The 15413-nt window shown below is 51.7% G+C and overlaps 1 long non-coding RNA gene across 2 annotated transcripts; it reads left to right on the top strand.

The window, feature by feature from the left end:
- The first annotated feature begins 397 nt into the window (after positions 1-397).
- On the top strand, positions 398-8871 carry LOC122227598. Of its 2 annotated transcripts, none has more exons than XR_006206140.1 (4): positions 398-1318; positions 4641-4741; positions 7486-8059; positions 8760-8871. It is a non-coding gene; the product is annotated as an uncharacterized LOC122227598 (long non-coding RNA). The 2 variants fall into 2 exon arrangements; XR_006206139.1 differs by having other exon boundaries at positions 7430-8059.
- The last annotated feature ends 6542 nt before the right edge of the window (positions 8872-15413 follow it).

Here is a 15413-nt window from a genome sequence, read left to right as displayed (position 1 = left end):
GGCGGGGTGCGGCGCGCAATGAGGGCGCCCCGGCTCCGTGGCGCGCTCTGCTCTGCTCTCCCGCTGCTCGCTGGCTCCCGCGCGGAGGGGGGACCCAGCTACCCTTACGTAAGGAGTCCGGGGCTGAGCGGCGGAGGCGGCGAGGCAGCGCGCGCTGCCATCACTCGGGAGACGGCGCCCTCATGTCATCAGCCCTCGGTCCTCCTCCTATCCCGCGGCGTCCTCGGCAGAGGCGGCAAAGGCGCGGTCTCTCCTGCGGCGCCCGGGAGCCACAAGTGGGCGCAGCGGGCGCTGCCCGGCCCCCGCGCCTCAGACACACCCACCCGCGGCGGCCCGCACGCGCCTCCCACCCACCTCACACCAACGCCCACGCGCGCACTCACGGGCTCACCGCAACGCCTCACCGCCTCGAAGTATCCCGGAACCCCGGTGCCCGCAGGGTCCTTGGTGGGTCACCTAATCCACCCCCCTGCCAGCAAGCAGGGCCCGGCTTCCAACCACCGAGTCCAGGGGCAGCTCAGTCCCGTGAGGCCCTGGAACGAAGGACTTTCCAAAAGCCCTCCTGACTTACCTTCTTCAGAATGAAATCAATCTTGCTTCTGGAAGGTCTTTCACGCCCCTGGCCCGAGGACTCCAAAAGACCACCCCACCAACTCTTTGAATGACTCTTTGAAAAGCCCAAAAGCCCCAACACGAGTCTTTATTAGCCCTCGGCCCCTTTCTTCCACCAAGAAAATCACAGGCCGGGCCGTATCCTCTGCCTAAAGATCATTTAAATGCAAATCGCCCCGCATTTGGCGGTAGCCTTGGCACAGCCAACTCCCACTCCCAGGCAGATCCACAGACAGGTTCCTTTGAACACCCGCAGCTCCCTCCTACTGAGGTGGGTTTAGTTATATATTTACCAAAAAAAAAAAAAAAAAAGTCCAAAGCCAATCGGAGACAAAGTTTTGAATAAGAAGTGACACCAGATTGAGAGAAGAATTCCCCATCTCTGGTGCAGCATGTGAGGAGAAAGGGAGGATGAGAAGTACTCCTGGGTACAGGAAGACCTCCAGCTCAGAACTCAAAAGCCCTGGTCCCCTGGTTCTGTTCTCCTCCCGAGCAGCCGTGCGACTTTGAACATTCGCTTCTCTGAGACCATTTTCCTAAAAGGCCAGCACCTGCTGCAGCCCTCCCTGACATGAGAATGCCTCGGGCTGGGCCTGCGAAGAAAGTCCAAGTGCTGGTGCCAAGTGCTTGGCAACCCGTCAGTATCCCTGGAACGACCGTGCGCCCTCCTGAGGCTATGGCTTCGAGAGGAACATTCATCTATCAGGTACGGTGTTCTTGTGAGTTACTTAAAAATCCATTTTGTTTCTCTGGTCACTCTGGGTCATTTCCCCGCCCCAGCCCACGTTGCTACAGCCTCTTTCTTTGTGGGTGGATTTCCCTGGGCGTCACATAGGATCTGTCACCTGGTCCATATAGGCCTTTAATGCATATTTGTGGAAAAGACGACTGAATGTAGGCTGGAGCAGACTTTTTACCCAGGAGAGAAAGGAGAATAGAAGCCCATTTGCTGGGCACCCACTTTGGTGCATCAGGTGCTTTCCATGTATGTGCTCCTTCATTTTCTCCTCCCAGCATCCCTACGGATTAGCAGTTACTCTCCTGTTATACAGATGAGAACGCAAAGGCTTTGAAAATGTAAGGTGCTACCCAGTGTCCCCCATCCACACGACAGAGCTCAGGGCCTCCTCGTTCCCTGACCAGAGGCTCTGAGAACCTGGCAGTGAACTCTGTTGACAGCTAGCTCCTGGCCACTCTTCATTGGCTTGCTGAGTTTTGAGAGCCTTCCATCCCCTCCCTAGGGCCACCCCTAAAACGAGTGAGCCACAGTGATTCCAGGAGCCACACCGCCCAGTTCCAACCCTGGGCCTACAACTTTGTATCTGTGTGACTTTGGGCAATTGCTGCGCCCCTCTGAGCCTCAGTCTCCATGGGCGTAGAATGGGAATGCCAAAAAGCACCTGTTTCAGAGTTATTGAGAGATTAAATGGGTCGATTAATAGAAAGACCTGAGACTAGTAGCTGGCTCAGTAAAGGTTAGCTTTGTTATTAACTCTTGATAGCTTAGACCTCCATTGTCATGATTAAGACCCCTAAGATGAGGCATGTAGGTAGTAAGCAGAGTGGAGGGTAGATTTGTGATTTTAAAAGGAGAGAGGGGCTGCCTGGGTGGCTCCGTCCGTTAAGCGGCTGACTTCAGCTCAAGTCATGATCTTGCGGTTCGTGAGTTCGAGCCCTACATTGGGCTCACTGCTGTCAGCACAGAGTCTGCTTCAGATCCTCTGTCTCTCTCTCTCTCTCTCTCTCTCTCTTTCTCTCTCTGCCCCTCCCCACTCACTGTCTCTCTCAAAATAAATGAATAAACTTTTAAAAACTAAATAAATAGGGGCGCCTGGGTGGCTCAGTCGGTTAAGCGTCCGACTTCAGCTCAGGTCACGATCTCGCGGTCCGTGAGTTCGAGCCCCTCGTCGGGCTCTGGGCTGACATCTCAGAGCCTGGAGCGTGCTTCTGATTCTGTGTCTCCCTCTCTCTCTGTCCCTCCCCCATTCATGCTCTGTCTCTCTGTCTCAAAAATAAATAAACGTTAAAAAAAATTAAAGAAAAATAAAAACTAAATAAATAAAAGTAAAAAAGAAAGAGACCCAAGACCACCCACTTGCTCTACCCTTCCCCAGAGCAGAGAAGGCAGACCGGACCGTCCCTCCCACAGCCCCCTCAGACTGCCCTGCTCTGGCTGCCTGCCCTCTACCAAAACTGCCCAGTGTTTGCAGTCACCTGTTCCACCTGGGCAAACATTTTCCAGGCAGACGCTGACTCGGTTTGAATTCCCCAGCCTTGCAGACCACCATCCCCGAATGCTCATGTTTCTGCCTCTGCAGAATCTGGGCAGGGAAGAAGCAAGGAGGGGCGAGTGTTTGAAACCCAGGCTCCCACCCTCGCAGACTCAGGCAAAGCAACGTTTCCTGGGGATCAGCATTCCTGGGAGCACCAATGGCCTTGCAGGGAGGAGGGCTTCTTCCCAAGACCAGCCCTCCACGAGGAGCAGGGACAGTGGCAGCTAGAACAGGTGGAGAGCAGGCAGCCTCCTGCCCCAGACCACATGAGTTATCAGGTGCTTCCCCTGCCCCCCTCCCATCCTCCCTCCCGCCATGGCAGAGCCAGAGAGAGTGGCCTGCTGGAGCCATTTGACATCCCTCTTCATCGGCCTGGCTTCTGCTGTCCCTGAGTGATTCTCATCATCGGTGACTGTCTTCTCATTAATATTAATTATGACCTTTCTTAGCATATTGCCTTCCACTTAGATCATGGTTTTACATTTTAAGGCCCAGTAGTGACTCAAATCTGCCCCAAATTGCCACTAGTAATCCAGCCTGCATTTCTTCCACCAACACCTCCACCTTCTCATAAAGCCCTTGTGGTCTGTGATATATAGTTTAACACTTGGTCACACATTGCCTTCTCTGGGACTCTAACGGCCCCCACCAGGAACGAGCCCCACTTTTAATTCATCTGTACTCCAGTGTCCTCAGCCTGGAATGCCTGTCCCTGCTTCTCTCTCTGGACTCATCCCTAATTACTCTTCAAGCTCCAGCTAAGTGTCACCTCCTTGTCCAAAGCCCTCCCTGACCCCTCCCCAAGCAGAGTTGACGATTCCTGCCCATATACCCTTAAAGCACCTTGAATATACACACCCCTGCCATCGTATGTCATACGGCCAAATATTTGTTTACTTACTAACCTCCCCCACCAGGCCATGAGCTCCAGAAGGCCAGGAATCGTGTCATTCCTTTGTTCCACAAATATTTATTCACCCCCACTATATGCCAGGCACTGTGCTACATGCCGAGTGCACGGTGGGGAATAGAACAGGTGTGGCCCCTTCCATTCTAGCTATCCTACAAGTCCTCCCTGACTCCTGATGCCTCTTTCTACTTGTGCCACTTGGGTTTATATTATATAGCTGCTATCTGGCATGGCTGTTTGTTGGCATGCTTTCTTTGAATTAGATCTGTGCCCCCCAACCAGGCTGTAAGCTCTTTAGAGACATCATTTTGAATGCATTGACCAATCTCCTGTCTCCGTCCCCAGGCGGAAGGGCAGTATGAGATAAGGTCGGAGAGGTGGGCGTGGGCCCGTTACATAAGGTCCTGGGGTCTGTGTTAAAAGGTGTGGATTTTGCCCCGAGTGTAGTTGAGACCCCTCGAAGGAGTTTAAGTAGGGAAGTGGCGGGATACCACCTACATTTTGCCAAGATCGGCCTGGCTGCTCCGTGGTGAATGGTGTGGGGGACGGAAAAGAAATAAGGAAACCAATTCGGGGGCTATTGTGTAATGCAGGCAAAAGGTAATGGTAGCTCGGTGGGGGATAGTCGCAGAGAAGTAGGTGGACTTTCCAGGCCATGGAATCCATGAGTCTTGCTCATGGATTCAAGATGGAAGTTAAGAGAGGAAGAGGAAGAGACATCAAGGTTTCAGAGCCCCCCCCCCCACCCTGTTGCCCAGGCCAACCCACCCTGAGCCATGACCTGCCGTGAGAATTAACTCTGGATGGTGTTAAGCTACTAAAATGCGGGGGGTTATCTGTTACAGCAGTTGGCCTCACCTGACCGACACAGGACTTCAATAGGATCCTTCCCAGTCGAGAGGCCGGGGAAAACACTGGACCACAGTGGACTGACGATGCATGTCAGGTGAGGGAGTGGAGACAGTGTGCAGAGACAAGTCTTCGGCAGCTTGAGAGGGAAGGGGACAGAGAGCTGCGGTGGCAGCCCTAGGCTGCCGTTGGATCCAGAAAGTGAGGTTGACCATGGGCGTAACTGAGGCAGGTTTATTTGCTAATGAAAAGGATATAGTATGAAGGGGGAGATCAGCAATCCAGAGGGAGCTGGGATAACCCAGTGCCTGAATTTCTTGGTAACCGACTCACCACAGAAATGCAATCGAAGTTTGATACCTTTAGCAATAATAACAATAGGTCATGTTTGATGAGCACCGACTACTGACCGCCAGGGCCTGTGCCAAGAGTTTTAGATACGTTCGTTCTTTTATTTATTTATTCATTTACTTTTAATTTTTTTAAGCTTTATTTATTTTTGAGAGAGAGTGAGGGGGGGAGGAACAGAGAGAGAGGGGGACACAGAATCCGAAGCAGGCTCCCAGCTCTGAGCTGTCAGCACAGAGCCCGACGCGGGGCTCGAACCCACGAGCCGTGAGATCATGACCTGTGTCAAAGTTGGACGCTTAACTGACTGAGCCACCCAGGTGCCCCATACATTAGTTCTTTTAATGTTCTATGAGATGTATGCCTCTGCTTTACAGATGAAGAAATGGAGACAAATCTACATATTTAAAAATAAGAGTAAGAAAGGAGAGCAAGGAAGGAGCACTAACTTTACCAGCCAAGCAAGTTCCTGTTGCAAAAACCAAAATGGTCTTTGTTCCCTCCCTTTTTCCCTCTTCCCTCCCTTCCTCCCCCCTCCCTCTCTCCTCCTTCCCCCCTTCCGCCCTCTTTCTCTCCCCTCCTTCCCTCCCTTCTCATCTTTCTTTCCTTCCTTTCTACCTTCCTTATGCACTCAATTATCTGCTCATTCATTCTCTCAGTAGGAATTGTATTGGGCACCTACCAAATGCAGAACACTGCTGTGCAGGGGTGGGATGGGGTGGGGTGGGTAGGAGCAGGAGAGAGAGGATTCGAGGTGATGACCTTGCTAAAGAGCTTACATTCCAGTTGGAGGGACAAGACTAAAAACTAGAAAGCACTCAGGGGTGCCTGGGTGGCACTTGATCTCGGCTCAGGTCATGATCTCATGGTTTGTGAGTTCGAGCCCCACATCAGGCTCTGCGCTGCTGGCAGTGAGGAACCTGCTTGGGATTCTCCATCTCCCTCTGTCTGCCCCTCCCCTGCGTGTGCGCTCTCTGTCTCGCTCTCTCTCTCTCAAAATAAATAAAATTTAAAAAATAAAAATAAATTTTAAAAATAAAAACCAGAAAGCACTCAGGCAGCTATGTAAGACATCTATTTAGGTAGTGTAGACAAGGGGTGTAAACAGGAAGAGGCTGCCAAAACCAAGTCACGTGGTGAGTGGCCGCAGCATTTAGGAAGCCTGTCCAAAGATAAAGAGACAAAGCGTAACCTTAAAGGACAGGCAAGATTTGAGCTGATGAGAGATCTGCTGGGGAAGGGAGATGGAACCTTCCAAGGGGTGTCTGGGGCACAGTAAGAGACTGGTCTCTGTGGAGCAAAGGAATCTGTGCAGGGCTGGTGGAGACAGTGGGGTGCATGTACCAGCTTTGCTATCAAACCCCCAGCCCCCACAAATATTGGTTACCGTGCCTCCAGCTCCGTTTTCCTTATGTACCACTTTTGGACTTTCTGGAGATATCACCGTAGTCCTTGCCCTGTAAATCCAGCCCCCAGCGGCTCAGCCTCCCTCTGTGTTTAGTGAGTGATCGTTTTGAAAGAAAGATGCTGGGCAGTAGGCTTGGCATCCTGTGGGGAGACGGGTACCAATACCCAGTCCTTTCAAGCAGGAACAAGTGCCCCACAGTCGTGGGCCAGAGGGTGGGTGAGGCTGGGCACATAAGCTCCCAGTGTTCCAAGAGGCTGGGCCACCGTGACCCAAGAGCTCCTTCTCATTTCCAGCTGTAGCTCCTGAGATGCTCACAGCTGAAGGGGGTGGGGGAAGAGCCCTCTAGCCTCAGCCCCTGCAGATATCCAGACAGTCCTGCTCGGTGACCAATGAGGAAGCGCCTGCCAGGCCCATTAGCCTGGAAGCAGCAGCAACACGTTTGAGTCGAGAGGGTCAGCCAGCCCTGGACAGCCCTCGCCTGGCCCTCTCAGACACTATGACTAGGGACTTAATTATCTCTTCTCCAAAGAGCTCGCCCCGGCTGGGTCTTTACAGAGCTGTGGATCTGCAGCCGTCCCCGGTCTGCTTTATGCAGAGCCTAAGTTCCCCGCAATACCCCCAGCTGCCAAAGACAGCTGTCTCAGAAACCCGAGGTGATGGTGAGTCAAGCTGAGGCTCCCTCCACTGAGTCAGCCTCACTCCCACAAGGCACCAGCCAGCCCTCTAGCAGGCAGGGTGGTGCAATTTACTTGTTCCTCTGTGCAGCAAATATTTGTTGAGTGCCTACTATGCGCAAGATAAAGGGGAATCCCGCTGAAAGCAGAAACATTCTGCTCCTTGCTGGCTGAGTAAGCCTGTTCAGATTACCTTCCCTTCCTCCTCTTTCGCCTCCCTGAGAACATCCACCAACACGGACTTGCCTCACCGGAGCCACTTACGCTCCAGGGCTGGGGTGATACATGTGACAAGTGACAATCTCAGATGGCCCTTGTATTATCCTGCTTTCTCTGAGTCACTTTTCCCCTTTAGGAGGCTGTATGCTCTTCAAGCAAAGACCCTGCCATTTGGGCTCCTTGTCCCCACAGGACTCGCCCCGGGACTGAACATTCAACATGCATTTAGGATATGAAGCAGAATGAGACGAGAGAGCCCAGTGCTGGGTGTATTTTTCCCTGGGCAGCACAGCAAGCTGCCAATAGCTCCAGAGGCCACCAGAAGCTTCTTATTTGTTTGTTTGTTTGTTTTGTTTTGTTTTGTTTTGTTTTGTTTTTCCTTGCAGGCTTTGTGTTTCTCTCGTGCTGTTAATAAAGTTTCCACGTCGTGAAAACACATCTATTGATTACAGAGGGAAGCAGGCTTTTGAGCCAAAAGTTCATTGAGGCCATACGATTGCCCCTAGAGGGAGACTCGGCCCTTTTTCAGACAGATGTGGAATTTAGCGTTGGAGAAGGGCCACCTACCACTGCACCATCCATGGGTAGCTACTCCAAGCTAGGCACTGAGGACACTTCCTGGCCCCGAAGATACAGACAAGGCAGGGAACCCAGCACTGTGCCACAGCGCTCCTGGGACCTCGGCCATCTCTGTGCACTCTCGGAGCATGTGGATACGTCTCCTGGTTCCATCACCCTTCCTTTGGTGCTGTCTTCTGGGTTCCCGGTAAGCATTTCTTTTCTCTGGGACCCCGTGTCCATTTGTGGAGACATGAGCAGAGGAGGGTATAGATGACAGTGAGTCCAGCTAAGACCCCATCTGTGCAGATCAAAAATATCCTGTGATTCTATCAAAACCCAGTCCCACTGGTGAGTGCCTGCTTCTTGAGCAGGGCTCAAAGGCTCCCAGGGCTCACCTGGCAGGCCTGCCTCTGTCCGTGGTGCTAATGGCTGCGGCTGCCAGACTTCCTTTGGCAGGAAGGAATCGGGTTTCAGAAATCCAAGAATTAACTCATGTTCCCAGGCTTCAGTGTGAGACCACAGCTCTTTGTGGAAACATCGGATACTCCACATGTGCCCTCCCTCTCCCATCCTTACCCCTGCACAAGAGGCTTCCCCCGCTGGCTGGGGCAGAGGTTGGGTGGCTGAGAACTGTTCTTCCCTCTCTGCCTCCTGCCTTTCCTTCCTCTTGACCCCTTGCTCTGTGTTGTACCCACCCTGCCCCCCACACACAAACACATACACACACACACAGACACACACCATGAAACTCAGCTGTAATGAGGCAACCACGAACCCTCTCCAACAACTACTTTTCCTCCCAGTGAGGAGAGAGAGAAATCAAGCACAAGGCTAAAAGTGCGGCTGTAACACCACCAAATGGGCTTCCTTGAAACTCTAATGCTTTTTCTTTCCCTGCATTGTAGTGTGTGGAAGGAGCACACGGCCTTGGGAGATTCATTTAGGGAGGGTGCAGCTCTGTAAGCAGATGGCACCCAGCAGGCCTAATTGGAGATCATCAGGAACCAGAAAAGTCCTCCAGCCCCCAAACAAAGGGCCCAGCCTCCATTGGAGTCACTGTCAGGGACAAGACTGCGATTCCCAAAGGATTTTTCCACGCACTCATTCTTGAAAGAAAAACAAAATGTAATGCTAAGTAAAATTGGTTTGGAAAACTTTTGGTCAAAAAATGTGCCTGTGTGTGTTTGTTTTGCTGATGCATGTTCCAGAACCTTTACTAGGCCAACAGTCATTGTGCTATTTTTCTCTGACGTATTTGGCCAGATTTGATGTACTAACTGGAGCGTGCATTCTGGAACATTCTTGCTTGAGTTGCAATCTTGGCTCTGCCATTGACTAGCTGTCTTACTTTGAGCAATTTCCTGAATCTGTCTGTGCTACTGTCTCCTCTGTGAAATGGGGACAACAGCAGGGTCTACCTCTGAATGCTGCTTTGAATGGGAAATGAGCTAATACATTGAGAGCTCTTAGAATAGTGTCCAAAACAGAGCAAGCCCTACTCATGCCTGACATTACGCTTCGCAGGGGCACTAATATTTGTGTAACCCAATCTGGGAAATGCTGGGTTAAGGCATGGTCTCCAGAAGCTGCCACAGAAATGCCACACAGCCTTTGTACAGGCTGTCTCATTTTTTTCCTCGTGAAATGTTCTGACTACTTCAAACTCCTGATGAATTCCTTTTAGCCTTCAAAACCCAATTCAAAAGCCTCCTCCCAGGAGTAGCCTTCTGTGAATCTCTGAAGCAGAAGTTAGTCGCTCTAAAATCTTGGAGCAACATCTTGGCTTGTCATCGCCTTTGATTAGAGAATTTGCCACAGTCAATTGCCATAATTACTTTATATGCCTCCCTCCCCCAATATACTATGAACTCTTCGAGAGCAAGAGCCACAGTCTGTTTATGCCTAGGGCCCCAGTGCACAACAAAACACCTGCGACACCCACGGTGCTCATCATGGTCATAATTCATTAACTAACTCGTTGTGCGTGCCTGCACATGCCGGGGAAGGTGACGCATGAAGTCCTCCCCCATTCACTAGCCTGATGAGGTGAAAAGCATGAATGGCTCATGCCTCCTCCTTCCACTTGCCAGCTGTGTGACGTTGAGCAAGTCACTTCTCTTCCCTCAACCTGTTCCTCGCCTTCGGAAGTTAGCAACGCTCCTTACTTCTTGGGGTTTGAGGAAGGTTTGAAGATAAATGTCAGCCCTGCCCATCCCCCTCCCCTCCGCACACGCACGCACGCACACACACACACACACACACACACACACATCTTGGGGGTTTCTGGGTGAAGAATAGAGAGGAAAAGGAAAGCAGGATCCAGGGATATGCAGGAGGAGGTGTGGCGAGGGGCAGGTATGGTAATGGTCCAATTTTAAATGCCCTGATAGCTTCCCCCTAAGCACACCTAACCTGACTGGTCTATTGACTCCATGCAAGATTCTGGAGCATGCACTGAGAAGAAGGAAGCTTGTGACTCACAAAAATGAAGGCAAGAATTCACAACAACGTGGCCGGACCGTCACTTATGCTAAGTGAAATCATTCAGACAAATGCCATATGAGCTCACTTATATGTGGAATCTAAAACACAAACATGAACCAACAAAAACAGAAACAGACTCAAATACAGAGAACAAACTGGTGGTGGCCAGAGGGGAGGTGGCAGGCAGGGATGGGCAAAACAGGTGAAGGGGATGAAGAGGCACAAACTTGCAGTTATGAAACAAGTAAGTCACAGGGATGAAAAGTACAGCCTAGGGAATATAGTCAATAATATTGTAATAATGTTGTGTGGTGACAGATGGCGACTACATTATGGCGAGCACTGCATAATGTATAGAACTGTCCAATCGCTATGCTGTGCACCTAATTTAATATAGCATTGTATGGCAATTGTACTTCAATTAAAAAAGAAGTGAGGGCAAGGAATTAACATCACCAAAGGAAGCCCTCCTCCCTCCCACTGTCCTCCCTCCTGCAAGTCTAGGCCCAATCAAGAGTCCACAGTCCCTTCTCTTGCCAGGCCTTGGATTTCCCCTCTGTCAAATGGGTGTGATCACTCAAGCCCTGTTGAATCTCCCTGGACAGATCCTGGGAGGCAGACCAGGAGCAGGGACATTCTCTCAGGGCCGTAACTCCTATCCCCTGGTCACTCAGCCAGTCCCCAAGTCACAGAATAGAGACACCTCCCCTGCTCTTCCTTCCTCCTCCTGCCAGTGAAAGCAAAAATGGAATCAGAGCTCGAGGCTGGGGTTCACTGGCCCCTGCCAGGAGAAGGGGGCTCCCCCCAGAAGGACCTACGGCTAGAAGACGGGCCGGTGAGGACAGCTCAGTCAAAACAGTGTTTCAAGTGGAGTTGGGCACGGTGGTCTCCTGAACACCAGCTGCCAACGATGGTCTCCAAGCTCTCAGCTCCCACTCAGCCCAACCCAGACCTTGCACCTTTCCTGTCCTCTAACACCCCAAATAATCCCGCTCAGTCCCTGTACCACACAATAGAGTCTGACAGTGAGCATAGCTACCTCCCTGAAGCCCTCGTCAAATGCAGATACTCTAGAGGGGAGTAACCTGTTGTGTCACTAACACTTTAGTCTGAATTAGTATGATAGAGACTTTCTGATTGCTAAGACACCTGCGCAGCCTGAGAGCTGGGTACCAGGGAGGGGTAAAGGCTGGCCAGGGGAAAGCAGCACGTGAGGTGGAAAGAGAATGGATCCTGGTGCCAGTGCCAGGTTTAGATTCTGCCCGCTTACTGCTGGGCAACACCTTCTCTGATCAGAACTTCCTCGCCTGTCGAATCTGTGCCATAGAAGCACTTCACAGGCGTGAAGAGGAGCAAAGGAGATCATGTATTCAAAGTGCCTGGCACATAATGAGCACTCGGGGCATTTAGTCCCCTCTCCCCCGCCTTCCTCCCAGAAAGAGAAATGACATGAAATGGGGGATGGGCAGAGGTGGGAGCCAGGCTAAGGCCATAATCACGCAGTCATACTGGGAGATTTCTTTTTCACCAGGGCTGGTTTCAGCGGGAGGGAGGTAGATGTGGGGTGCAAAGGGCCTCTCTGGCTGCTGTTCATGAGGTTCCCTCTCCAGCAGTGGGAGGAAAGATGGGCTTGGCCCTTAGTCCTTTCCTTGCTCCCCACCTGGAAACCCTCTGCCTGGCCCTTCTCAGCTACCAGTCAGCAAAGCTACTCTACATGCAAGAGGCTACGCCAGCCGGCTGAGTGTGGCCCATGTTGACACAAACACGGGAAGGGTCTGCGGGAAACAGGGGTGGCCACGGCCTCTGTCTCCAAGAGAAACAGCGAGGAAGCTTCAGGGCCAGGCATCCCCATGACACCGTGGACGTGCGGGGAATGCAAGCGGGCCCAGGACTGGGGCCACCAGTGCCAGAGCAAGGGTGAGCTGACCCCCAGGGGTTGCAGGGGCTGAACTCGGCCCGGGAGTCATTCCAGCTGAGTGTTTCCTCCTCTGGAGCCCTCCCTCCTCATGCCTCTCCGAGTCCCAGAGTGGAGAAAAAGGAAGGCATCTCTGCCTTGTGCCTTCTGTGCACCCGGGCTTTGCTTGTGCCCATGAACTTGATCCATTAAAATCCCTGCCAAATAGGCACCCACCAGGTGGCAAAGTCTGCCCTCCAGTCTGGGATTAATAAGGGGATCTGTGAATTTTGATGGGGGGGAAAAACACATCTTTATCATCACTCTAATTGAAATTTAGCATTTTCTTCCATTAGGAAGGTAAGCAAGGAACCACAAGTAGAGGTAGCAACGCTTGTGACTTTGTCACCAAGAAGAATCATAGATATTCCCATGGCATAGAACAGAAATTACAGATCCTAGGACATAGAGTCGCATGATAGGTAGACCCCACCAGTTTGGTTAAAGGAATGCACTTACAGGGGTGCCTGGGGGGGGCTCAGTCAGGTAAGCGTCCAACTTTGGCTCAGGTCACAATCTCACGGTGCGTGGGTTCGAGCCCCGCATCGGGCTCTGTGCTGCCGGCTCAGAGCCTGGAGCCTGCTTCTGATTCTGTGTCTCCCTCTCTCTCTGCCCCTCCCCCACTCACGCTCTGTCTCTCTCTGTCTCAAAAGTAAATAAGCATTAAAAACTTTTTTCAAAAATGCATTTATAGAAAAGCACACCTATCAGCCCATCGTAAGTTTGCGCTTTAAAACATTTTGATAATTTTAAAAAACTATGTCCTTTCTAACTTGTGCATTGTATTTCATGCATATGAGAGAATCTTTCAGAGGAGGGCTCCATGGTCTCACCAGGCAGCAAAAAAGGGTCGTTAGTACAAAGGAGGTTAGGAACTTTTCCTCTGAAGCCAGTTTTGTTTTGTTTTGTTTTTAAAGCTTATTTATTTATTTGGAGAGAGAGAGAGCATGTGGGAGGCACAGAGAGAGTGGGAGACAGAGAATCCCAGGCAGGCTCCACACTATCAGCACAGAGCCTTGACTTGGGGCTTGAACTCAGGAAGCTTCAGATCATGACCTGAGCCAAAATCAAGAGTTGGATGCTTAACCGACTAAGTCATCCAGGTGCCCCTGAAGCCAGGAGTTTCTGGCCCTGGTCTGCAGCATGCTGTGTGACCTTGAGCACATAACTCCTCTGTGCCCCAGTTACCCGTCTATAAAATGGGGATAATACTGGTATTTGTGATATATGATGCTTAGAGGGCTCAGTGTGATAAAAGTCTTAACACACTGCCTGCCATACAGTGAGTACCCTGATATCCAAACAGCCTATCACCCCAATTCATCCTCCCTTCCCAGGCACAGGGCACCTGCCCAGCCTATCTGTAACACATAGAATTCCACCAGAGAAACAAAACCAACAGACCATCTATATTAAGGGATTTGTTGCAGGGAATTGGCTTTAAGTGACTGTGGAGGCCAGGTAGGCAAGTCCGAAATGTATAGAGTAGGCCACCAGGGAGGCCAGGCTGGAACTTTCTGGCACAGGGGCTGAAGCTGCTGTCTGTCCACAGTGGAATTTCTTCTCAGGGAAACCTTAGCACTGCTCTGGAAGTGTTCATTGAATCAGGCCCACCCAGATTATTGCGGCAATCTCTATTTAAAGTTCACTGATCAGAGACATCAATCTCGTCCGCAAAATATTTCACAGCAACCCTACATTAGTGTCGGATTAACTGGGAACTGTAGCCTCATCTAGTTGACATGTAAGACTGACCATCACACCAGCCAAGGAGAAGACAGGGAGGTCCCGGAGAGTTTCATGGAGAGGGAGGGGACTCGGTGGGAGGGCTAAGGGTGGACCCACTCTATCAACCCACCAGTGCTCCACCCGGCTCTTCATTTAGACGCTTGCTCAGAGAGTGGCCCCTCACCTTTTTTTGGGTGGGACATCTGCGGCCGTCCAGTGTGCCCACAGAAGATGTGGGGAACTCTGAGAGGTCCCACGAGGCATTTACAGGATGCGAACTTGGGCCGGGCCTCACCCTGTGAGTAAGATGTGGTTTTGAGGGTCTCCGCCTGGAGGGCATAACAGGCAGGGGAGAAGAGCCGCTCAGAAGTACACGTTAGGTGCAGCCTCCACCCAGGAGATGGGAGCCTATCAGGATGGACTCTGGGGAGGGGTCTCCTGGGCTGGTTCGACCCGCTCTGGACCGGCATCTTGACTCTAACTGCCAGGTAGACTTTACTCTCGGCCCCACAGCCACAGACTTCCGGAAGAAGCAAAATGTGTTTTAAGCATCACTGATCCCACCTCTCCGCTGAGAATCCTAGATAAGCTCCTGACGGGGCACATTCTCCTTCAGGGAAAGGGAGTGGGAGGCCCTGAGTCTTTATCAGTTATTCTATGAACTCCAGGTGCACGTGGGGCCACACCCCCTGTCTCTCTGAGGACAGTGCCTAAAGACACCCTTGTCCCTTTGGTCCTGTGTCCTATGCACACTGAAGCAAGGGTCGCTTCCTGCTTGGGGTCCAAACTGGAAGGAGACCCAGAGGCGTGCAGCCCTTTATGCTTTCTCTGTGGACGCCCCCTGGTGGCAGCAGGCAGTTATTACGGGCCAGTCCCTTGCTCAGGTTCACGCAGGTTGGGCCTCAGCCGCCAGGCGGGTTGGTTCTGTCTGGGGAGGCCAGGGCAGGGTTTTCAGAGAAAAGGGGACAGCTGATCCTCTAAACCAGAGGATAAAGAAAGAAAGGGCTTTGGGGGCCACATGCAAAGGCAGAGCGCATTAAGGAGAGGGTATCTTGAACCCCACAGCCTGGTAAACCATGGGAAGGCTGAGACAGGAGGGGGTTACTTCCAGTGGGTAGAAAGAAAGTAGGAAAGAGGAGGGGCATGAGAGAGCCCGTCGGCAATGCTGAAAGTGGGAACAAACCTTTGCCAGATCCTGGGTCAATCTGGGCCCTCATTAATTTGGAAACTGGAGAGTCAGATCCTCTAAAGACAGTGGAAATTTTTGTTCTAAAGAACCCCTGTCAAGTCCCCATTTCTGTGACTCATAAAGTGGCCTTCCAGCAGAACAAAACAGCTCACCGGTAACAGGAGGGCTCCAGGGACCAGAAGGGAACTGGGCAGGGAGCTACCA

Source organism: Panthera leo, chromosome C1 (assembly GCF_018350215.1).
Source record: "Panthera leo isolate Ple1 chromosome C1, P.leo_Ple1_pat1.1, whole genome shotgun sequence".
NCBI classification, from domain to species: Eukaryota; Metazoa; Chordata; class Mammalia; order Carnivora; family Felidae; genus Panthera; species Panthera leo.
This window is presented reverse-complemented; position numbering and strand designations above follow the sequence as displayed.